The sequence below is a fragment of the Amphiprion ocellaris genome, chromosome 20, assembly GCF_022539595.1.
Source record: "Amphiprion ocellaris isolate individual 3 ecotype Okinawa chromosome 20, ASM2253959v1, whole genome shotgun sequence".
Taxonomy (NCBI): domain Eukaryota; kingdom Metazoa; phylum Chordata; class Actinopteri; family Pomacentridae; genus Amphiprion; species Amphiprion ocellaris.
In genome coordinates this window covers 22,007,124-22,033,788 of record NC_072785.1, presented here as the reverse complement: position 1 = coordinate 22,033,788, position 26,665 = coordinate 22,007,124, and the positions used below count along the sequence as shown (strand labels likewise).

The 26,665-nt window shown below is 38.1% G+C and overlaps 1 protein-coding gene across 2 annotated transcripts in view; it reads left to right on the top strand.

Moving 5' to 3' along the window:
- The window catches only part of LOC111564080 (leucine-rich repeat and fibronectin type-III domain-containing protein 5-like), a 137,484-nt gene that overhangs the window by 55,165 nt on the left and 55,654 nt on the right, over nucleotides 1–26,665 (top strand). For both annotated transcript variants that reach the window (XM_023263429.3, XM_035945045.2), the window contains one exon: nucleotides 10,109–10,220. The gene's annotated coding sequence lies outside the window, so the exon portion shown is untranslated. The remainder of the gene's footprint in view (nucleotides 1–10,108; nucleotides 10,221–26,665) is intronic.

Below are 26,665 nucleotides of genomic sequence, written 5' to 3'. Positions count from 1 at the left end.
ATTCGGAGACAGTATCATCTTTGTAAAATATACTGACAAACTCAGTTTGCAAGAACTCAGTTTGCAAAAGGAGCCTAACAGCTCTGTAGCTTTCAAAGGAGGGCTTGATCGTGCTTCCTCTGAGACACTTTCAGTTTTCCACCATGACTGCACAGCTGAGAGGGGGTGGATAGAAGCAGATATACTGAGGGATGACGGGCAGGAGGAGGGAGTTGGGTGGGCAGAGATGGATGGAGATATGGATAGGCAGAGAGAGTGAGAGAAACAGAGAGAGGGTGGAGTAGGTAGCACAGTCAAAGAGATGGAGGGATAAGGTGGTATAGAATGTCAGATGCAGAGATGAAAAGTGGTCCAACTGGGGAGACATCCACCCCCCTACAAAGCACACACACACACACACACACACACACACACACACACACACACACACACACAAACAAATGATATGTTGTCATCCGGTGTTTACATTTTTATACTGGGATATGTGATATGAAGTAAGAGTATGATGTGAGGCTGTCAAAATTGGAAAATGTCTCAGCTTGCCTCCTCATGCCACTGTTTTTCCTTTTTTAGATGAATGTCAAGAGTCTTGTTTTCCGATGGGATCGAAATGTTTTTTGTGCAGACTTCGCTGGAAAATAGTTGCTAATAATGAAAGAAGACGATACCATGTACACATGGACATGTTGACATACAGATACAAGACCTGCGGCAGAAAAATGAGACCCCATCCAACCTGATTATAGTGAGTAGGATTTAAATCTGATCCACTCGGGGATTTGGATTCCTTAGAGTTGATTAGACCCTTGAAGACCTCTCGCCCAGGCTGAAATATCTCATCAACTGTCAAAGGGATTGCTGTAAGTCTTTGTACAGATATGTGTGACTCTCAAAGGATGAATCCCACTGACTTTGATGATCTCATAACTTTTCTCGAGCACCACAAGGAGGCTGACAATGTTCTCGCTGATTACACCTTTACATCTAGCACCATAAGTGAAAATCTTCACTTCCCCGCCTTTCAGTGTTTCTACATCTACAAGATATACCAGAGTGGCATAAATATTTTCAGAAACTGATTCCCAGTGAAATGACATTTCATCTGATGGCAGGTTGACCTTTGTCTCAACAGCAGTCATAGTCTTTCTGACAAGTTAGATTCCTTGATTGACTGATTTATTATTTAGCACAATTGTCTGGTGAAAACTGAGCTTTTCAATTGTTTGATTGTCTTTGCATTGTCCATTACAGCCTCACAAAGCTGCTTGCACAGCTGTAGATTCTTCTTTGATTTGTCCTATGGAGTATCTGACAAAATAAGGAAGACTTGGCATTTCATCAACTAAATATTTAATGCATCAATCAAGGATGCTTGCAGACCAAGTACTTTATTAAGTTCTGTTCGACCTCTGCACTGCCTGGCTTTATACTCCAATACTTGATGGTTCCTTGTTGACAACAGCAGCCACGTGTTGAAATGAAGAAGCCACTGTGCTGTGGTGTGACATAAATACCATTTTAAGGATTATATTTCCCATTTATTGTAATAATTTTAATAAACAAATTAAAACATTCTGCAAAATCAGAGACATCGTGTTGCCAGGTTAAGTCCAAAACTGTATGTAGCTGTTTTTCAAACTCACATTTGAACTGACAGTAGACAAAACTGGACTTAACCAGTTACTGTCTACTGTCAGTATAATCACAGCTGGTGTTTGTTGTTTTGTCTACACTGATGCTGTTGTGTTTGATGTCTCTGTGAGCACTTGTTCAGTGGCCATGTGGTTTATTTGTGCTGAATCCAGTTTCACAGCTGGTGAAAGTAGCCGCACAGCAGTGGGACATGTTACACTGGGGCTTGCTTGGTAAAATACACGCCGAGTTGTGTAACCGCGAGTGACTGACCACACCTCAGTTATGTAACCGCTTCTGTACTACACTACCAGCTTTCCAGGGTGACTGGATGAGTTAGTGCATGCAAATGTGTGGGAGCGTCCACACTGTGCTCTATTACTACTGAGTGGGTTTGACTTGAAGATAGCACCACACTAATTAGACTTACTCATCTCCCAGTTCACTGTATTCTCTTCTGCAAAGATAACATTTGTAAGATAAGCTGAGTCAGGCTCGTCTTTATTGTCACTGAGGGGAAATGGGGGTGTGCAGCACCGATGAATACAGGTGTAAAATGGAGAATAAAAAGTGATGGAAGCAAAGAAATGCAAACAAAACAATTAGCATATGCATTGTGATAATAAAACAATAGCTTGCAGGCCAAGATGAATTAAACTGCAAACGCTTTTAGACAAACAAAGACACTTCATCCAAATGATGCAAATTCTGCAACATACACTTTGAAGGTTCTGAACATTAGCTGTATGAAAAACCTTTGTACTTCTGAGACAAACAGCCTATCCATCATGAAACAGGTATATTAAGCTGCATATAGATGTAGAATATTCTTCAACGGAATTATGCCATCATTCATGTCAAGATAGAAGTTTAAAGTGTGCAATAGTAAGATAATATTGACCTTTGTAAACTTTGTGCATGGCTGTTACACCATGATGATTGTACTGGGTGTATATGTACACCTAGGACAGATATGGGATTAGGGCTGGAAAATATAGCTGAAAAATCCATCATGATAAAATGTTTGGCTTAACTCGATATTGCTAATGATGAATCTTTTTTAACAACTTTTTTCTAAATATGACCAGCAGACAAAAAGGGTTACAATGGAATTTGGATTTCACTATTTAGCCAGTTTATTGGGGTATACCGGTAACATTTTCAGTGTTAACACAACAAGAAAAAGCACACAAAGATGAATCCATTTACACACTTAAGTAAAGAAAAGTATAAAGGAATAATCTCACCTTGATACTCATTAAATAAAGACAGGAAATAAAACCTGTAGTGTGTTGCTTAGGTGGGGGCTTTACAAGCGGAACTGTTGGTCCACACTGGCTGCAATCTCCACCAGGGCACCAAGAAGCCCAGATGAGCACAACTGGATGAGTTTCTAGCCATAGAGGGAGCATGTTTGTTCCTGCAACTGAACTTTGCCGTATTGGTGATTTGCATTTAATGTATTTAAGTCAAAATACCAAACATTCTATCGAACAATCATCACTATTACATACTGCTATCATTTTATCCTCCAGCCTTATACAAGACTGGTATCAGTCAGTTGTGAAAGTTAGCATTTCCTGTTAGTGATGTGAAGCCCAAATGATCATTTGTGTCCAAAAACAGAAGAGCAGAAAGAGTAATAACAAAACAACAGCCTCAGTCAGCATCTCACGTTTTTCAATTTTTTTTCGTTTACCAAATCTGCATCTTGACCTAAACTTGCTGTTCCGTGTTTGAGAATTTGTCAAATGCGTATTTTCTTTTTATAGCATCTTTGTTAATTTTTGATATGAGGCAGATGTCTCAATTTTTTTTTTTCATTTGTTAGCTTGTTGTTGCAGTTGGGTACTGTGCTTAACAAATGTTATTTTTAACCTAATTTAGACATATTTTGTATATAACTATGCCTTACAGTACTTTTCGCTACATCGCAGTAGTTTTTTTTTTTTTTTTAATCACTGGATCCAAACAAAAAGCAAAAGAGAACAGCTTGTATTTAAAGAGAAATGTTACATTTACCTTTCCTGTTTTTCCAGGCATAAAAAAACCAAAAACGTGTCTGTGCTTCTGTTCAGTTGGTGCATTAGATATCATAGCAGCACAGATCAGAAGCTCTGCCTGGCTTCTGTATATTTATTTCATCCTGTAACATTGGTTACCCTTGATATTTATTCTGCTGCACTATTTATTTTGGCTGCTGTTTTGTTGGAATAAAAAAAGGGGGAAAAAGCCCAGGACAACAGGAGCAGAAGAGAGCACAGCTGCTCTGGAGCTTCCTTCATATTTAGCTGTTAAATATCAGCATTTGTAACATTGTCTTTCAGTCATTATGGTTTTCTTCATATTGTTCAATTTGATGCTTTCAGATAGATCTCTGTAGTCAACATAGTTTGCAATATTTTACATTTGTCAAAATAAATCTGTGTTTTCTTTTTATAGAGTAAGTGAACAGAGACAGCCATGAATTCCCTCTATGCAGTGTTGGAACAGAACAGCAAACTTAAGCCGTGAATTTGTAGTGCAGTGCTGTACACAGACAGATAACCGCAAACACACACACATGCAGACACTGTTCTCCTCCTGCTTACTGACCTGTTTCAATAATTCAGAAGAGTGGCTTACTGGCTGGCAGTGGGCTCTATTCATGGACTCGGTCAAGCGCTACATACACCACACACACACACACACACACACACACACACAACAACACATCTCACATAAACAGTGTTTTTTTATGGTTGACACTTGCACTGCTATGCAGCTGTACACGGTAAACAAGCTTTAGAGATTTGATCCCATAAGCATATCACTTCCATGACGTATGTATGCACGCATGTGTATTTCTGATCCAAAATGTTATATTGCGGTGTTAAAGCACACAGCAGCTGCTGGTGTGGGCTAACTAATGGAGTGTGTGCATGTCTGAGGGATTCAGAGGTGTATTTTGCATTCTGCTTGCACTTCTGACAGGCTCTATATGTTTTGGAATCCGTGTGTTGCAGGTGAACAGGTATGACAGGATTTACAGTTTAATGACTGGAATGAACAATTAAAGTGGCCATCCTGCTTCCAGCACCAACAAACACGAAGACCTGGGGGACCTCAGACAATAAATGACACTAGATCTGCTTTTTTTTAAAGAATAGAAAATAACATTGTTGATATGAAAAGATCTAGAGGCTAATCTTTTGACTGTGTAGATGAAGAAATACATTTACAGGATTAGGAATGTGTTTCACTGAGACAGCACGTCTTGGACAAATCTATGTACAGCAGAGATCAAAGATTCAACTGTGGCAGGGGTTCGTGCTGTATGCTGTAAAAAAAGTTGTTCTAAAATCAACCAAAATGCTACTGTCAATGTGAAAGAGAGAGTACACATGAAACTACCATGAGTCATTTCAAGCAAGAATAAGGGGTGATTTTCACTGGTACTAGTACTAACTATGTTTGCTAATGTTTTTGTGAGTTGTTTTTTGTTTGTTTGTTTTGTTTTGGCTTTGTTTTTTTTCTTGTCAGATTTATTTAATTTCAACTTTTCACTAGTGCTGTCAAACAATTAAATGTTTTCATCAGATTAATCACAGGGTTGCTGTGGGTTAATTTGGATTCATTACAATTAAATATCATTCATTTTTAATCTACATTAATCGCATTTCATTTTGCAAGAGCAAACAGACTCAAGAAAGAAGGGAATATATATGCACTTAACGTGTTTGTTAAACACTTGTGAAAAGAAAACTCCTTCCTGCAGAATGTGCATATTACTTTATGTTGGCTTTTGGATCAGCGTACAATCTAGCTAACTAGTAAGAAATGAAGATATCTGCCTTCACAAACTCAGACTGCAGCTTATAATAATACCATGAAAGCTCAGTAGGTTGTGGTAGGTGCTCCATCTGACTACAACATGGTTCAAATGTATTGTTTAGCAACCAATCAGTAAAAGACAAGGAAAAAGGACATTGATTCACCTCTTAACAATATATGCACCATTTGCACTATGTGTTCTGAAATACAACTATGTAAACAGTTGCAGTGCAAACAATAAGTAAATAAAAAAAATATAGGTTATTGCAGCAAATGATAGTCCAGTTCATATAACAACAACAACAAAACATTAAAGTGCTCCAAGAACTGGTAACTGAAATAATCAAAAATAATAAGAAATAGAATTTAAACAAATACAGTTAACTACAGACAACTACAGTTTAGTCCAATTTAAAAAAAAAAAAAAAAAAACCACACATTTACAGGGCTACAAGAACTGGAAAGCTGAATCTTTATTTTTTTCCTATCTATTTCTTCTTTCTGACATCTTTTACTTCTTCCATAAGTGTTGAAGCATTGGCAATGTTCACTTTTCTGCTTGCCAGATGTTGAGTAGTTACTCTGGCCGCATCATCGTCAAAAAAACGAAAAAATACATTCCGAATTTTGTCCATGATCTGACAATATTTACTGAAAACACACATTTTTTTGTGCTGTTCAGAAATACTTTTCTTAAATGCTGGTGCTATGTCGTGTGTATTTATGGAACCAGCATGCTGATTTGACACGAATAGTTGTGACAAAGTATTTTTATCTTCAACCAACTTTTTACACAGATTAACAAGTGGCTGAGATTTTGTGACTAAGTCATGTTCTACAATGAAACCGAAGCACAGGTGTTTAATAAACATGTTAAGTGCAGATATATTCCCTTCTTTCTTGAATCTGTTTCCTCATGCAAAATGAAATGTGATTAATATAGATTAAAAACTAATGATAATTAATCACGATTAATCAAAAAAAAAATAATTTTTTTTTTCCCCACAGCAACCCTGTGATTAATCTGATTAAAAATTTTAATGGTTTGACGGCACTAGTATTTTTAAATCACACACCCGGTTAGTCATCGATGCCGGTACCTCAGCGGTGGCTGTTGCTTCTGGAAAACGAGTCGTGAGTTTCAGAGCGTGAGCAACAACTCTATGGCCGTGGTCTGATTTGTGAAATGACAGCACTTTTTGCCACTAGTTGCGTACATGAGTTTTTTTGAGCACATGGTACAGAAGCAAGCACATGTCTTTATTATACAGTATGGTTCTGCCACTACTGGTCGGATCAACTGCCCATTTGCGCATGCGCAGCAGTAAGTCTACGTGGACAAACTGTCTGAAATGCATTGCAAGAGACGTTACAGTGATTTAGATCCTTGCATCTTTTTCCCCCACCTCTAAACTAGTGGTTACTGCTCGAGCACACCAGCTCACTTATGATTCTTAAAGGTTAAATCCATGTTTGTGAGACTGTCATCAGTGCTTTGCAGCTTACAGATGGAGTGTTTAAATTCATAATTCATTCCACCCCAGAAGCCTCTGTGTTAGGACCAGGCTTTTTCTGTCATTAAATTGCATCTCATTGGGTCATGCTTTAATTTAAAGCTCTGCTATGTCTATTATAATTATATTTCTATTTTTTTCTTTCAAAAACACAGCATAGCATAGAATATAGGGATGTTGGAAAACTGCAAATAACTAAAAGACTCTTCAAAATAAAAGTAGGTTTAACTTTGATGTTAATGTGTTAATGAGTCACCACTATCAGCTCCATGCAACAATAAACCTGTTGAGAGACACTCGAAATGTCAGTGCACCTTACTGTAATAACTCTGCACTAATTTTCTCAGCTTTCAATAAAACACTTTAAAGTCTACTCGGGCAGACCAAATGCTCTTATTGCAAAATATTCTGTGCTGTTGTACAGTGTTCATCTGTGCCACCATGCACAGTTCTCTACAGTGTTTTTTTGTTTTTTGTTTTTTTTTTTACACTATGAATGACATCATGTTGCAGGGATTGGGATGCATATACCTTGTGGCTTTGACCGCAGGAAATCTGTGATGTCTGTGCTGTCTTTCCTCACCACCCCTGCTGTGAACTCAGCACTAAAGTATAAACAAGCTGTAATTCAGTAGATGTCCTGCAACTGCTCAGCCTCGTTATAGCTCTTCCATGTATGGAGTTACATAAGATATTGAATAATTGAAAGCAATTAATTTTAGGAGACCTTCCTTTGAATAGATTGAGATTCTTCTTTCATGTAGGGATTTGGCCAAAACTTTCAGCATTACAGGGAGCCCATGTTGAATAAAGTTGCTGTTGCATTTCCCCTCAGGTACCCAGGCCTCATTAAAGGATACATGCAACATTGCAGTCCAGACTAAATTGGAATGAATGTAGTCTCACCCTGGGGACAAAGGCTCATTAGACCGCGCTGGTTGGCTTTTCATACTGAGAATCTACAAGAAGCTAACCATTGACCTACAGTTTGTGTCTGTCTGGTGCAGCTTTAAAGGATACATTCAGGATTTCTCAAATGTGAACCCCTGGAACTCTTGGCTATTTGTTAAAAAATTATCTTAAATTCAGTCAGTAACAGTTCTATGACTATAAGCCTAAAATTAACAACCTTGGACTCTATGGACACTTTTTTCAATTTTGAAATACAAAAACTCTCCTTTTCCCTTTTCCACCTAATTAAAATTGTAAATTGAAGAGCAAATAACAGCTTTATAAAAACAGAATATGGACCTGTGGGGTGAAAAGGGTTGAGAATGGTTAGGTAAGATGGATTAGATTCAATAGATGACTTATTTGTCTGTTTGTGTCTTTAAATAGCCACAGCAACAAAGTTCGGTGTGAAATTACATAATAGCCTTGGACTAGATTCTGCTGTGCAAGCAAATTAGAAGAACACTTTCCACTTTGTAGTCGCAGATGTGTTTCTTTCAGGGTCATTTCCAGGGTGGATTTAAAAGCTCATAAATAATAAACATTTAGGGGAGGGAGCAGACTGTGATTAATTCACCAAATCAGTCATTCAGAAATTTGAGTTATTTAGCAATAGTGCATCTAAAAAACAAAGCAAAGTTAGATTGCTGAATAGCCACACATGCTTATTTTTCCCTTCAGTGTCCAGTGGATGTGAAGCTCGTGCCCTTGCTTGCAGCAGAGGGTGTGGTTGTGCATATTAACACCAGTCAATCACTTTTGCTGCTTCTGGCAGATTTGCTGACAAAGAGGCTCTATTTTACTACCTTGTACTTTGTGTTTTAGCTTGCTTTTTTACTGTTTCAAGGTCATTCAGACTGGAAAGTATGACAGCAAAATCATTATCCATCATCTAGTTCCTGTTATCTGTCTGTCCATCCAGTAGTTTAAAGTCCACTGTGTTGTTCTATACTTTGACGGGTTTAAATTACTTTTAGTTCCAGCACTGGACTGCACGGATGTCAGTTGAAATCACAATGATAAATGAACTGCATTGAGACAGGCACACCTGTGATTGCAATCCAATGGGCAGATTTAGGAAATGTAGATATACTCTGCATGTGATGAAATGGAGTGCATGTGTTTGTGCTGCTCTGTGCAGAATTCATTATCGGTTATGCGATAACTCTTTGCATGTTTGCGTGTGTGTGTGTGTGTGTGTGTGTGTGTGTGTGTGTGTGTGTGTGTGTGTGTGTGTGTGTGTGTGTGTGTGTGTGTGTGTGTGTGTGTGATGCTGCTGCTGATACCAGACACCACCACACTATTGATGTGAGAGCAATCTGTTAACTCCTCTCTGCATCTATCTTTATCTCCTTCCATCCTTCTTCCTCTTCACTTTCACATACAGCCACTTTTTTTCTGTAATTTTTTCCACCTCCCTTCATGCTCCATCCCTCTCTGTCTCCAGGACCCACCCTTTCTCCTCCCTCTCTCACCATTGCCTTCATTTTCTTTTTAGCTCTGTCATACTCACCCTCCCTTCCACCTTACTCTTTGCCCTCATTCTTTTTCCTCCTTGCCTCATTTTGATCCCTCCCTCTCTCCCTCCCTTCCTCCTTCCCTCCATCCTGCTGGCTCAGCTGGTATAGAAGCGGCCTTTGTTTCAGCTGCGTCCTCTATCCTTTGAAGGAGGATAGTTGAAAAGTGAGACGGAGGGAGGGATAGAGGGAAGATGCAAAGCATGGATGTGGGAAAAGGGGAGAAAAATCCAAGTGGGAAAATGGGATACAATGAAGGAGAGGATGATGAAGAAATCTGGGAGGGGGATGGAGGAAGGAAAGAAAGGAAGAGGGATATCTTTGGATCAATGGTCAGGGTTGTTCAAGTCATTGATATCCAGTAGCAACAGCATGTGAGGGCAGATTTCCTGTGTGGGAGGCTCACTCTATGGGACATGCTCTCAACTTCGAACGCTTCCAGTTGGTTCAATGGTTGCACAGTTGCAGCACTTTAGTTCTCAGTTAAACCAAGCAGTTTATTGAATTAGGCTGTTTTTGAACACAGTCAATGCTGCAGAATCCTGTACAACTTTACCGTGCTCGAGGTCAACAGCATGAAATAAAACAGTCACTTTTGTATTTGTTTGCACTGCGTATTTCTGAGATCAACACTGAATATCAATTTCTTCTTTTTTTTCTCGTTTTTTTTATGTCTTGTAGTGAGAAAAAACCTGCAAGAAGATTTTAGACCTGCATCCTCATCCATGATGTTGTGGCCGTGGTAACATGTGAATCCTGAAGCAGAGTGTAATTTGCGTTCACATCTCTCAAGGTAAGATCTTTTAGTTTATTTTTTGGGTTATTTTAAGAAACAGTTTTGCCTGCTTTCTTGCTGAAAGTTACATTACAGGGTTGCCACTTTCATATCTGCCAGAATACAATTAGCTTAACTTAGCATAACCCCCCAAAACAAGTAGAAATAGGTATTTCAGCACGCCTAAAAATGCACAAATTAACACAAAGTGTGAACATGGCATCATATTTTTTTTTAAAAAAGCAAACAAACAAACAAAACGTCTGTTGCTCTACAGATCATCAAGTCAACTGATGAAATGTTCCACCAGTTATACCTTCATATCGAGCTCATATTGAGCTGTTAGGCAAGTTTTACTATATTTAGACAGATCTAGACAAGCTGTTTCCCCTTGCACCCTCTCTTTAAGCTAAGCTAGGCTGAGCACCTGCTGGCTCTATTTAATATTTAGACATAAACATCGTATGATTCATTTCATCCACAAGAAAATAGCATTTCCCAAAATGTAGCCTTCTTTAATAACTCTGCTGTGGAGGCTGGTAATAAAAGTTTGTTCCTCTCGGGACTGTTTGCTGTACAAAGACTTAATGGAAGCCTCTTTTCCCTGTTAGCTGAAACCAGACTCTGAAATTACTGTAGTGAAGGAAAGCAGACTAGATCTGGGTAAAAAGCCACACCTGGATGCCAGGTTAGCTCAGCTGGCCTTGTAGTGGAAAAGGAGATCTGGTTGAAACTACACTGGCATTTTGGCTGTGTCCAGCCTTGTTTGGCTTTGTATAAGAAACCTGAATAGTGTTACTTAGTTCTCTGTGAATTTGCCTTGAAGCTTAGTTTCCCTCTGCAGTGCAGAACAGGCTGTTTAGCCAGACTCTGCTATGTAAATCAGCAGCGCCTGTGGTCTTCACCACTGGTATGATTAATTCTTTATTTGCTAAATATTCACGCCTTTCGTTCCTATCCACTTCTTTTCTTCGTTTCCTCATCATCTCTTATCTCCCTGTTAATGTTTTCAGGCAGAGACATGGTAGCTTGTCATCTTCATATAGGCTTTCTCTGTTAGAAATCCACCTCCTCACCTCCTGAGACTCTGCAGCTGATTCCCTCTCCCCCGTGCCCTCTCTCTCTAACACTGTTTTCCCCAGCCTGCTTTCCCTTTTCCTCTCTTCAGCTAGTTGTTAGATCTACACTTCTAACCTCAATATGTCCCACTGGGATGTGGCTGAGTGCTGAACTCAGCCAGAGAGAGGCAGGAGGGAATGGGGGAGAAAGTGGGGAGAGAAAAGAGAGGCCGGAGTTAGAAAGTATAAGGCGGGGAAATCAAAAATGTAGCTATCTAGTAATCTTCCATATCTAAGTTAAGACTAGAATTGGATTGTAGATTTATTCAAAAGAGTAGGATAAGTTAGATTATTGGATTATGAGATTATTATTTTTTTAATAAGCAGATTGACTAAAAAATAAAAGCCATAGTAGGTGTATGTTTTTTGTTGTTTTTTTTTTTTTTATGTAGAAAATCATCACAGACTGATTAGCACTCCTCGAGTAAATTGAATTCCAGGTGGAAAATTCTTGGATTTGCTCTTTAAACTGTATTATTTACCCAATATTTTGCACTGTTATGTCAAAAGATTAGCTGCACTACTTTTAATAAAGAATGGCATTGAATTCCACTCCATATGGAGAGAAAAAGTTTTTATAAACTGAGTAAGTGGCATGGATGGCAAATAGCTGCTCAGCTTCTTTACATTCAGCCTTGCTTTTCAGAATAAAGACTAACAGCTTGAAAGCATTTTGCTCTTTGGACTCCTGTGGTGAAAATAGATTTATGATGTATGTGCCCCTAAAGATGACAGAAAAGGTAAGAAACTATGTGTTTGCTGTTTGTGCACTATACTTACAATGAAAGGAACTGTTGTTGCTGTGGTACCTTTAAATGATTCTTGTAATTTGAATCATGAGGCTTTCATGCAATGTATAATATGTCAAATTTGATTCAGAATGGGTCGATGCCTTTCAAAATACAGAGTCCGTGGTCATGTATTGAAGGCAGTGAGTGTTAGGGTGCAATTCCAGGATGATTCCTACAATTGTGGCTTTTGTAGATCTATGGGTCATGCTGAAAGCCTTTCCATGGTTTCTGTATATCCATGTGTGGATTTATGTACATATTACAGTGAGAGTGAACATGAGGACGAGTTCCACACATGCGTCTTAGAAAACACGATAGCAGCCTCCTGTTAAGAACACTTTCTTTGTTTACTTTGTTTGGCTGGACAGCATAGTAGAGTCAAAAAACACAAGAACAGGGCAAATGTAGGGAAACAAGTGCATGTGTCATGACACACAGAGCTCAAAATGAGCATCCGATTTACTTTTCCGGCACGTGCACAGTGAGCACGCTTGCTGGGCTGCACGTGGACGTCTCCAGAGTGGTCTCTCGCTGATATGGGTGCCATGTGGGTGTGAAAAACATGAATTGATCTTTGCATTTCCTACCTCCACTGTAGAGATCCTGGGAGACAAGTGCACATGTAAAACAAGGGATATCAGCTTAAAATGAACTACAAATACACAAATGGGGACCCATACATAGAGTAAAATGTGTGCACTGCAAATACATATATATATATATATATGTATATAGATATATGTATATAGCTCATATGAGTGTGTGCGGGTGTGTGTTTCGGTTCACCTGGTTCATCTTTCTTCTCAGCGCCCATCAATCATCCAGGCCTCTGAATGTGCAGACACACTGAGAGAAGGATACATGTAGAGATTATTTTCTTTTTTCTACTGTTTCTCTCATAGCTTCAGGGAGAGATGGAGTGTGAGAGAAGCAGAGACAGGGGAGTGAGATGAGAGATCAAACAGCAGCCTGTGTTTGTTTTATCTTTTTAATGAACAAAGTGGCACACGTTTCGATACTTGGGAGTTCACTCGGAAGGCTGCACACCGGAGGGGGAATTCAACCTGCAACCCTCCAGCTTCTGAGAGCGACTTGAACTAATGCTCTCTTTACAGCTGGATCACCCTTGTGGCAGTGTGTGTGTGTATGTGTGTGTGCGTGTTTGTGTGTGCGTGCGTGCGTGTGTGTGAATGTCGTGTATCTGTTTGTGCTGAAGCCCTCGACTGCTCAGCAAGACAGATCAAAGTCAAAGTCAAATCTCCCTGTCCCAGACTCGCTTTGATGAATGGAGAGCTGGATGGATAGATGGATGAATAGACGGAGGAATGAATGAATGAAAGTACTAGAAATTCAGATTGAGGAGTTGGGAAGGTGGATGGAAGGATTTGACCTTCACATCACCTTCCTCAAAAATGATCCTGTCAGGTACATATTTAATCACCCTTGCTTTGTCCTTTTTTTTTTTATCTTTAATGAAAATTTGCATTTACTCTCTTTTTCTCACATTTCCTCTTTAATTGTTCCCCTTTTCTATTAAATTCTGCCTCTTGTCTGTTTCGCTTCTATGCATCTACATGTCAAATCAAAATTGATTTCCCTAATCCTCATTTTGCCTTTCAAATCTTCATCACATATCCTCTTTTAACTCATTTCTTTTCCTAAATCATACATCATGCACCCCTTGTTAACCTCCTCTTTACCTCTTTCTCTGGCAGTCTATTAGAGTGTGATAATCTCGCCAGATTTGGTGTCTGTGCGTGTGTGTGTGCTTCCCCTCTCTGAGAGATGAAAGACTGCCTGGATCCCTGGGGGCAGTTTTGCAGTGGAGACCTGCTGAGGGCCAACCCCATCCTGGGTCACCAAGCTAACCTGTCCCCCCCCCACCTCGCCTCTGGTTCTCCTGGGATAATAGGTGTGAGGAGGTAAAAGAGAGGAGCCAGGAGATAAAAGAAGGGAGAAAAAAAGCACAGGGAGGAGGATAACTCATACATGAGAGGAAATGCAAATACATAGGACACAAGGACACACACCCTGAGGTATTTAGTTAGTCGTGCTTACAGCTCTCCCCATCTCTCTTTTTTCCTCTGTTGTTTTTGTGTTGTTTGTTTGTTATGCTGTCACACATGAACACTTCAAAAGTAGCCCTTGTTTCCTTTTTTTTTGCCCTTCATCTTAATCTTACACACATACTTACTCCTAGAATGACAGAGATCCAAGTAACAAAAATGTGCACAGATACAGTTTAGTGTGAAATCTTTACACGTGCACTTAAATAAAATTACTTTCAAGCAAATCCAAGCATAAGGAGAGATGGCTCAAAGTATTTGAAGTGTTGAATGTAAGATATAAGCAGAGAACTATATTTGTAAAATAATGGAATCAATCATAAGATTGACACAAAGTGATCCCAACAGTTTTTTTTTTTATTTCCACAGCAGTAGAGTTGGTACAGCATAGTTGCAGTGTAGATATTTGGTCCAGCATTCTACAAAACTACTACTAAAAAAAAAGCAAGAAAAATAGCAACACAAGAAAAGTAAGTCATCCCAGGGCACCTCCTGTTTCTCAATATATTCATTTATTAAGGGTTGGAAACCAGAGCAATCCCAAGATTCAATTTGGATTCTTGGCATCACAATTTGATTCTGAATCATTTCTCAATTCTCAAAGGATTCTTGATTCGATAAAAAGAAATGGGGCTGAGATGCTATATTTGGCCATATCATTGACTTCTTTTCTCCCGCTGAGCTGCAAATGAAACATGACTGACAGTACCACTAATTGGTTTTGATGGTATTGACTGACAGGCGTTATGTATGTTAGTTTACTGTATTAACTTGGAAGCATTTTACAGAGGGTGGAATGTTAAAGGATGAGGGACCAGCAGTGGAGAACAGCTGATCCCCTGCTTTGTGAATGCCAGACTAAACCATCCACAAAGTTCTTGTTGAAGTTATCCTCTCCTGCTACACATTTAATGTACAGATGATGACTACAAAGAAGTCACAGAATATTTCACAGTTTACTGTACCTTTGTCTGACAAAGCTAATTATCAAGTGATTTTCTTTAAAGATGAGACCCAGATAACTCTAGAATGTTCAAGTCAGTGTACTCCAAATTCCAACTGCTTTGTTATATCATTGCTTTGTATCAAAAATGAAATGTATTTTTGGCATTTGAAAATTGATTCAGAACTGTCAAGGATAAGAATTTGAATCACAGTTCTTGTGTGGATGGATTTTTTTTTTCAACTACCCATATAATTTACCAATCACTTCACTTAAATACTGTTTGTAGTAAATGCACCTTAATGTTGCTTTTTCCCTCACCTGGGGAGGTTTTATTGACCTATAGTATATATATTTTCACTCTGCGAAGGAACACAGCGGAGTTATGTGACAATCACCACTGTTTGTCTGTTTGCAACATTACTCAAAAACAGACAAACGGTAGATAAAATTTTCAAGGAAGGTCAGAAATGACACAAGGACCACCTGATTAGAGTTTGGCAGTGATGCTACGTATAGTCTGGATCCACAGATCTGTTAAAGATTTCTGTATCATTGCGAGATAACGGCACAGCATCACTCTAACTACAACTACAAGCGAACGTTACGTCAGCTGCCTGCTGACAGTCACGTGATTGCGATCCTACTACAAATCCACCGCTGCGGGCCACAGATGTTTTTTAAAGATTTCATCCATCGGAAATTATATGACTGAGCAGCCTTGGCAGAGTACTGCACTCTGTGATTGCTTTTCTTGTTTTTCATTTGACACTGCCCTTCAGTGACTGTAGTAATTATGACTCCAAAATCTGGTGAATATTTACCCATAAACAACGGTTAACACAGTTCCCAGTAAACCTTAAGCAGAAAACAGAATATCAATGTGCTTGCATACAGCATTGCCAAGCAAGCTCAATGCAAGCATTAGAGTGCATAGTAGCATCCGTATAACAGACATATTAAAGAAAATACTGAATATTGAACAAACATACTAGCCTGGGATATGAAGGAGGCTTTATTTCTCATGGGACATAAATGATGCAAGAAAAGACATTATCGAGGCCTCTGTAAACTGAATTCAAATGCAGCCATGTTCAATGTAGGATCTTTTGATAGCTTACATTTGAAAACAAGACTTACTTAACTCAGTACACCAATAGCACATGAATCTGTTCAAGAGTGCAAACAAACTGTCAGAGGTGTGCTGGAGAATAAAGTGAATAACTGATTAAAACAAAGTGCACAAAACATTCAAGAATCCTTTGGTTTTGCTTTCATAAAAACAACACAGAATCTTTACTCTGAATCCAATAACAGATGCAAAACTGTGTGCCTTTCTAACTGAGAGAGTGGGTGTTCAAGTCCAAAAATAAAAGCAGTTTTCAAAGGATGGCTCAAACAGCATATAGATTTAATGAAGAACTGGAGCAAGCTGATGCTTTGAGACAGTGAGGAATAAGAGGAATTTAACATCTACAGAGGGAAACAAAAGGGAGAAAGTGTATGTAAGCAAGTTTGTTTTTTAGAGCTTCCTAAACAAGATAAAGTGGAACACATGTTTTTTTGACTGAATAACCAGATTTGAGGATGTTTTCTGTATATCAAACAGACAGAGCTTCTCATTTCCCTCCCATTTCTGCTGTATTAGGGCTATTTCTTCTTGTTGATGAGATTTGGAAATGCAGTAGTATTTCACAAAGAATGCCCCTCAGGATTTTGTTATCTTTCATATAGGAAGTGAATTTCTGTCTCTATCGCTCCACCATCACATTGAACACAGTCATATTATTTCTGACTTCCTTTCTGGAGCTCTTGACTGTTCTCTGTGTCTCTGTTGTTGTCTCACCGTAGGCAGAAGTAGGAGATGGAGTGTGAGAAACAGGATGTGAGGGTAGCCATACTTGTTTATTTTATACTGAAAGCCTGAAGCCTGGCTGGAAACCAGTGATGGATGACAAAAATGGACAGAAACACTGAGGATAGGGACACAGACAGAGACTAGTTGTCACTCTGTGCTTTTTTTTAAAATTATGTTTACTTTTTTTTATTATAATTATCATTTTCAATGCCAGTGGTGACATTCCCTATTGCTAGATATCAAATGAGACAGAGAATGTGGATGTAATGACCTCAGTACTGCCTATATTTTGGCTACATTTTCATAGAACTGACTCATTGAGTAGCTACATAAATACATAAAGATACATAAAATATTTCAATGTAGATCCATATTAATTAGTTTAACAAAGCCAAGACAGATTTTCTCTCAGAATATAAACGATAACCTTCCCTACATATTCATGTCTTAGCAGGTTATTTGCAGGAAACATGACACACTGCATCTGCAGAGCCCTGCATTTAAAGTAGGTGCTAATTTATGATATGGTGTGCTGTTGTGAGCCAGCATAGATTCGTGAATGTGCAAAGATTAAGGCATTCTTCCCAAAAATGATAGTGTACTGTAGGCATAGATACAACATAATTAGGTAAACAGCAAAGACCGTTTTTATCCGATGAATTGTGACATTGAATAACCTTTGAATATTTACAGCTCAAATTGTTACACAGTTGGATTTTCAGTATCCCAGAGCCACATTTTACATTGACAAAAATAGTCTCTAAATGTATTAAGTTTAATGTGTCTTTCATGACTGTTTTTTGAGTTTAAAACATATATTTCAGATGTGACACATTGGAACAGCAAATGATCATGACCACTAATAAGTGACCACATTTATGTTTACAGCTCTGTGAGGCTGCATTATGGTACGTGGGTGCTTTGAGCTAAATGCTCGGTTTAGCGTGCTAACATGCTCACAGCATTGTTAAAGCACTGATATTAAAGTGCAGGTCTAACATACTTGCAGTTGTAGTTTAGTGTGTCTACATGATATATTTCCTAATTAGCCCAAAGCACATCGTATGAGGCAGATAGGAAAGCCATGAAAATTTGTTCTAAATAAATAAATAAATAAAAGAAGTACCTGGCAAATTCAAATTTTGGGGTGATGATTGTTCTTGGCGAAAAGTTACAAGATCCCCCAAATCATTCACATTACATTGAGATTGTCTACAGGAACCATGCGTATCTGCAAAATTTGCTATTCACCTAGTAAATGTAGGTTTTACTGGATTAGTTTAAGATTTGACTTCCTTTGATATTTCAGTACTGTCCAAAGCGGTGGACACCAAAAGTCAGATTAGCAACCAACTTTACACAGCTTGAAATGACTTTGAGGAATGAGAGGAATTTTAAAACATATAAATTCTGACAAGTGATTTCCAAAGTAAAAGATTTCAGATCTATAAATCACATTTGAATTTAAATGAGAAAATGTTCATAGTGATTTGATTTTGCAATTCGGTATGCGGTAGCAAATAAAACTCAAGTATTTAGGGACTGGTTTTCCTTTCACAGAAAACTCAGGCTAAATACAGTGTTTATATGTATTATACAGACTCAAACATTGTGAACCCTCTTTGTCAAAATGAATCTTCTCAGTCACTTCTCTTCACTCCAACTCTGCCTTATTTTCCAACTCCATCTCCTCCTCCACCTTCGCCTCTTTCTATTTCTGTCTCTACCATTATAACTCTATCACTCTCTTCCTCTGTCCGCATCACATCCATCACTTTGTCTTCACCTGTCAGACAATGTTCTGCTGGTGATGTGAGTTTAGATATCCATCTAAATCAAAGTTGCCTATTTTGGTAAGTCTCTATGTGCAACAGGCCAACACTGATGTGTTTTTTTAGTTTTACAGATTTGTGTTACAGTTCAGTGATTACAGAGGATTCACTGTATCTTGTGGGTGTTTATGGTGAAAAACCTGCCATTTATGCATTGGGTGTTCTTAATAAAGTGCTGCATACTTCCACAACATTCCGATAATATGTGCCTAAAATGTGTCATCTAGAAAGACTACAAATTATAAGTTAAATGAATGAGCTTCTCAGTTTGCTCAACTCATTAAAGCAGCATGGTCTTGAAATGACTTTTTAACACCTAATACTCACTCAATTACAGTTTGACTCATTAAAATTCCAATTAAGATTATCTGTACTTATAGTTTAACTCATAAGAATTGCCCCTTAAGTTATATTTAGTGTGGGGAAAATTAATTTATCAAATATTCACTGTTCAGGGTTTTGTATCTGCAAAGTGAATTCCAGATATCTTTATTTTACTTTTGACATATAAAACCTCAAATTATAGATATCGTTAATTGAAAAATGTAGTCAAACTGGGCTGCAGTAAGATGTTTAATATACAAAATACTCAAATACAAATGGGACATATATTCTGTCTGTAAATGTGATAATTTTTAACTCTGTATTCACATTTTAGGTAGTATATCTCATGGTAGCATACATGGGGCAGTAATATATCTCTATCTATCTATCTCTCTCTCTCTCTCTCTCTCTCTCTCTCTCTCTCTCTCTCTCTCTATTTATCTATCTATCTATCTATCTATCTATCTATCTATCTATCTATCTATCTATCTATCTATCTATCTATCTATCTATCTATCTATCTATCTATCTATCTATCTATCTATCTATCTATCTATCTATCTATCTATCTATCTATCTATCTATCTATCTATCTATCTATCTCTCTCTCTCTCTCTCTCTCTCTCTCTATATATATATATATATATATATATATATATATATATATATATATATATATATATATATACATGATGGACTGTTTTTGCTTTAAAGAAACAAGTAATAACCTCCAGGCCTAAAAAAGAATGTAACCAACATGCAAGTGACAAAAACTGCAGTTCCTTGATCAGCCACATGAGGCTAACTCCAGAAGTGAGCTAATCTCCATAGACCCCAATGTTAAAATGTCTAACTTTACAGTAGAAATAAACATGTTTACAGCCTGGTATAAAGAACTTGTTTGGTCTCCATAGTTAATTTCCTTGTTAATGACAACTGTAGCATGGTTTAATTTTTAAATAGCTCACCTGTTTAAATTGTAGTAAGGCTTAAAGTTATGGATATTTTTAGTCAGGGCCACTTTGAGTGACAGTCCATTGCCTGGAGATGATTGCATGGCTCTCATCTGCTCAACTCAGGCACCGCATTTGCTAATTTTTTGAGTTAATAGAAGTCATGCACTGTTAATATGGCTGTAGACACTGAGTTGCAAAACCACTTTTAGCAAACCTGTGAGTGATGGCACACTGGGTTTGTGTATCTTTATGTACAGCCAATGATAAAAATGCATCAGTTTGGGCTTTGCTTTGGATGAATTATTTTGTGAATATCCAGCCATCAGAGGAATGTGGTTTACATAAAATGTGTTCGGTATAGTCCATGCTGTGCTGCCTAAATTTCATTACTTCACATTTGTGTTTCACTAACATGTCTCCATTTCCCTTTTAAAACTGATGTGCTCAGTCAGACAGCTTGCAGATGCTATTCTACCTCCCCTTAAGCTAAATGTGCTTGGCATTTTTTCAGTGCACCGGTCTCTGATGTGCACACATCTTCTCGGATTTCCCCTTCTTCCTGCTTGGGAGCTCATATCTCTTTTCTTTGTCTCTCAGTCTGTGGTCAGTTTCTCAATCTGCCTCTTTCTCTCAGCCTCATTTCTTATTAAACACTCTGTTTCAACATTACAAGGTTTTGTTCTTTCTTTCCCTTTTTTTCTCTCTCTCTGCGTTCAGTCCGTATTTACTCCACTCTTGCTCTTTGTTGCAAATCCTTCTTCCTCTGTCTCTGCCTCCTCATGTAAAACTTCATCCCTCTTTCTCTCCAGTGGTAAAAATAGACGCTCCAAAGCGTCCTGAATTCATAACAGAAAGTGTGTGTGGTGCAGGATTTTTCACATTGTTGATGGAAATGTGATCTCTTGTGGAGATTAAAGGCCAAGTCTGGTGACTTTTGGGGTTCAATGTGTGGGCATTGTGCTCAAATTAAAGCTGCATTTTACTTTGCATATTGTTTTGCTTGTTATTTGCAGTATTAAGGCTGGAATGCTGGAAAAGCTACTCCATGGGCAATGCCAGTGTGGGAAATGTAGGCTTGAGCTGGGCAGATAATACACGTTTGTCCATGTCCAGAGGCGAACTCCACCGCTTTTAAACAACAGGAAAAGTAGAGTGCTCCTGCACAGAGAAAAAATAAATTATAGCTCTCTAAAGCTCTTTTTCAAACAATAACTGTTCAGTCATAGCTTAGCAACTGCAGGCACACCAGGCCTGTTGGGTTTATAATGTTTCCACGTATTAAAGCAGTGCGCATGAAGCTTTAGGGAAAACAAAAAACTATGTATTTTAAAAGAATAATCACACAGGTTTGTTTGTTCCTTTCTTTCCAAAATCACAAGTGCAAAAGTATAGAAGAACTAAACAGTTGGTTTGTCAGCAGGTATGTCAGTATTTCCTAAAATTGCCAGATATATAGGCTATCAATGACACAGAATACTCCTTTAAATTAAAAGCTGGAGTTTCATGCCAGTAATATAAAAAATAAGATAGATCTCCAATGTAATTAATTTATAATTATATATTTTTTTTTGTACTGCAGTGTAAAATGGCCTTGTGTATATACTTCTATCTATAATTTTAGTTGACCTAATTAATATAAAAGGCATATTAGAATAAACACTGAAGTTCAAAGATTTGTATCAGGGTTCACAGTTCTGTCTTAATTAAAATATTTTGCTAATTTACATTTAAGTCACATTGTATATAGAAATGATATATACATTTGGTCATCAGGGAAAAGCCTTAGGGCTGCATATTTCTACAAGGTAGTCTCATAGAAATTCATGTTCATAGGAGCCTGGACAAAACCTGAAGCTGCAAGTTTACTGTTTCATTTACATTTTAACTGGCACAGTCACAAAAGTCAAGTTACCCTCCAATAAACCTGCAACAATATGACTTTATTCTGAAATTAAATAGTTCGTGTCTCATTAATTACAGTCAATTTTGAAACTGTAGATACAGAAAAGTATCCAAAGAGTTGGAGATTACTCACTGTACAATTGGACAGTTTTTCTGATTTTGTATTCAGTGTAAATATTTACCCAGTGTGATCATTATGGAAGAACTTGTGACATTCATTTGTCTCTGGTGCCACAATCCCAAGTGCATCTATTGACAGACTTAAAGATGTGAATTAACACTTGGTGTGGGATACACTGTCACTTGTTTTATGAACTATATGTGAAAGTTTTTGTCAGCTGACCAAGTTATTTCATCATGAGATAACTTGATAAGCTGATGCATCAGCAGAGTACATAATTTTCTTATTACACTGAAAGAACTTTGTGTCTATAGGGTCTATTAAAAACTTTCTTAATTCTGCAGGCCGGGTTTAGTGACAGCACTTTCTGTGCTCCAACAGGGATGATAAATAATTGCTTCTAGGTTCTTCCTCAGGCAGGGAGTTCTGCTCATTTGAGATACTGTATGCAACACAGTAATGCCTGAAAACTAGTGAAACTGAACAAAGTGGCAATGTGCCACTCAGTGTGTCCCAAAAGGAGTGTGATTTCACAAAAGATGATCTTTACATAAGCAAACAAAGAGATGTACTGAAATCTATAAATGAGATTAGGTGGGTTTATGCTCGGCTGCATCCCTGATTCCTCTTCATTGTCTCTCAGTCTGTTTTCCTTCATCCATCTGTCCCATGATGCCTTTGTTAACTGCTGATGTATGTGGAACATTTAGACAGGATGTGCTCTGTGGTTGCCCATATCTGGACATAGAGGACTGTTCTCTTTGGAGAAATATGTTATCGAGTCCCTCAGCAGGAGATGCACTGCCTACACGTTCTTAATGAGTTGTGATTGTATGTGTGTGTGCGCATGTGTGTGTGTTCTGTAAAAAATCTAGTTTACAGACTCTCAACTCAGGGTGTAGACCTAAGTACAATTTACACAGTTGAGTCATAAAGTTTGGTGATTGTCAGTCAATCTGAAAGGTAAAATGCAATCAATAAATACACAATCATAGTACATGAATACATAGCGCAGTTCTGAGAAGCAGATTCATGCTTTAGCTGCACCTAGCATCACCTTTTACTATTGAATGCATGTTGACTGGCCCATTAATTCTAACATTTTCTCAAATTCTGTTTACAGTTCGATTATCTCATCTAGTAGGCAAGAAAACGCTGATGTAGTGGGCGGCGAAACTGCCACCACCAATGTCAAGCTTTCTTGGGTAATTAGAGTTAATATCACACTGTTTTGTTTGGAAACATCTCAACTCCTTACAGTGCCCAGGAATGATAATGAAGGGGAAAACTGCTCCAACAATCTACTATGTGAGAATATGTCCTGTTAAAGTCTAATTGATGTCACATTCAGTCATCCCTTTTTGCAGTCCAAGGCATGCAAAAGCTAGTATTTGGGCTTTGTTGTTTTATTGTTTGCTCAACAAATTAATAGAACAAACATACAAGATTCTCTGTGATTTCACCGATTAGCTGTGGCTTTTCTTTCCAAGAGAACAAAATGCGTCTTCCTGGGAGTCCCACCTCCTGGGCTGGGTCTTAGTTGGCTGAGAGGCAAGCTTGTTGATGTGAGATGCTGCAACTATGCTGTCCATCCTCAACCTACACAACAGACACTAGAAATGACAGGATGTATTAAAGTTATGTAAGGAAATGGCAGAGGGATAATGGTATTTATCTCCCATAGCTCCAGGACAAGGATACCAACACAATTTGTCTTCCACGCTGTCAGAGAAGAACCTGCCACCACCAATTGGCGATGCATCACTAGTTCCGTTGCGCATCCTCTGCAGATTTACTCCTTGCTCTCCCAGCATAGGGCTAACCCTAACTGCCCGAAGGCAACCACTATGGTCTGTAGGGAGCTGAGGCAGAGTGCTGCACTAGGCACATCTGCAGCAGATGCAGGGCTTCAGCGTGGACTGATGATACCATGAGGCCTAGATGTGCAACCTAAATGCAATCATGACCTCCAGAACCTGAAGTGTAAGAGTGAGTCCCATAGGGCCATGTGCTGCTTCAGTGTGAGCATCAGCAGGTCAGTCTGGGAATTACCCAACAGCCCAAGATCTGAATCACCTGAGCATTTTCCCGCCTGATCTGGGCGATGCTTGGGTGTAGAGTACATCCAAAGACAGAAGGTACTAAAGCTATTTGCACACAGTTATGACCCGTGATCTAAGTAATTTAAAACCTCACCATCATTATGGCTCAGATAAAGGTTTGAGGAGCCTGAACAGCTCTTCTCTATAAATTTTCAGTACCTTTTCCTGGCTGGAACCAGAAAATTTCATATCCTTTGGATAAATTATAACCAACTTCCTTGCCAATCTCTTTTGTAAATGGAAAATAGTGTTGAGACCATGCCAAAGAGCCACAGAATGCCATCATTCAAGGAGCTGTTAAAATGCTGTCAATTTCATATATAGGCACCTTTTCCAGAAATAGAAATGATGATCCAACTATCATAACTGCCTTTCTCTTTGGAAAAGTTACTATTAGGAGCCATTGGCATCTGATTATTTACCAGTTGTAGAACATCTGCCACTGCTGCATCAAAGCTAAAGAAACTCTCAAGGGTATACCAGTGCCTCTCACACAAACATCATATCTCTCATCATATCCTTTAGCACTGTCAGCGTTTTCGAAATCTAAATGATTGCTGAGGCTGACTGTAGACACATAGGTGCTTTTATATGTTGCAGATGGCTTGTCTTAAAGGCAATATTTCATACCATCCCTGTCAGCAGTAGAAGTATTCAGAGCTTTCATTTAATACCTTAAGCCTTAGGCTGTTTTCTTCCATATGAAGAAACTATCTCCATATTCAGTGAGTAACATCTCGACAGCCATGAAACCATAATGAACAAACTTAGACTTAGACAAGAGACACTTGAAGAGATGAAAAATTGAAAAACATCACCAAAAAATGATACTTTTACTCCCATTTTAGTTATAATAGGAGCAGGCGGTCTCTTAGTTGTCTCTTCTGCAGCATTTGCAAGTAGTTTTATTAAAACACTTGAAATCTTTCAAACTGTAACTCTGTCATGTTTGGTTATTTTGCTCAAAAAAATCCATCATAAATAATCACAGAATTACTGTAGTTTCCAGTGTTTTTTGTTTTTGTTTTTTTTTTCCCCAATCATTGCATCAACTTGGTGTTGTAACTGTAATTGTATGGGCTATCGGGTAGCTTTAGCATGACCAAAGCATAATATTTAGCACAATCTTTCTATGTGTTTCTGTGTAAAATCATAGCTGTAGTTTTTAGATAGAATACAAATTGTCAAATATATATTATACAGGACAGTAAGTACAAAATGCATAGTGAAAAAAGTGTAAAAGTGCTGCACTTGAATAGTGTTACATTTCATCACAATGAACCTGGGATGAGTGATGGCTTCACATTACATCAAGCACGTTGTACATGTGTATTTATTTAAATTTAATAGAAGCATGGAGACTCTTCACTCACAAGGCTACACAGTTTGACACCTCTGTTTTTGCTGCATATTCAGCACCATGAGAGCTTTTCCCAACTACTATGCACCATTATCACTTCGTTCAGCCTCAGTTGTGCAGCTTTTCAAGCCAACAAGATAACAAATTTAGAATTTGACCTCACAACTGTTCTGTAATTTTATAATACTCACATTTTATCGAACACTACGCAGCGTTTCAGCTGCTTTGTAGGGCAGGTGAATCCAGTTACCAGTTTTCACAAACAGTGTGTCAGTAATTGTGGCCCTTTGAGGTCAACAAATTGAGTTTTAAGCTTCAGTTGTAGAGCGAGATTCATCTACATTACACTGGTAATTCAAATTTGATCCACTTCCCGGCATTCTTATCTCTTGGGAGTCGGCTGCATGCCAGTACAGCTGATATAATAAATAAAATGGTTGCCTTGCTGAACCAAAACAAGATGACTAACAATGTTGTTGTTTTGAAGCAAATGACTCCCAGCTAATGGGGTTTAATTGTACATAATTTGCAAATACATCTGGACAACAGTTTTACATATTTAACTATTTCAAAGGAAGACATGGGGGATGAGCTTCCCAGATTCTGGTATTCAGTCCAACAAGCTTTTATGAATTGATTACAAGATGAACAAAAGATTGACACAGAGCTAATGGTGGTAAAAACAAACAAAAATACTCCTCACCAGTAATTATGGAGATGTCTGTTGATGCTAAAATTGCTAATTATTCACATTATGATGATATATGTGACACATTTAACAGGACCAACATTTAAAAAAAAAAACAACCAAAACCACAGGTTGAATATCATTCCACAGCTTTTTTTTTTTTTTTAACACAGTAGCCTTTGATGGATAAATTTAGATGAGTCACACTTCCAGATGTTATGAAGTGTGTGTAAGCCCTGGCATTAAAAATAGGCATACAGGTATTTTTATGCCAGTGCCAATACACTCACACCTGCAAATACACATACACACGTTTATGTTTAGCCTAGTTATTGATATGGTTATTTGTCGATATTTATTTGTGTGTACACATGCAAACAAATGCACATAGACAAAACACAT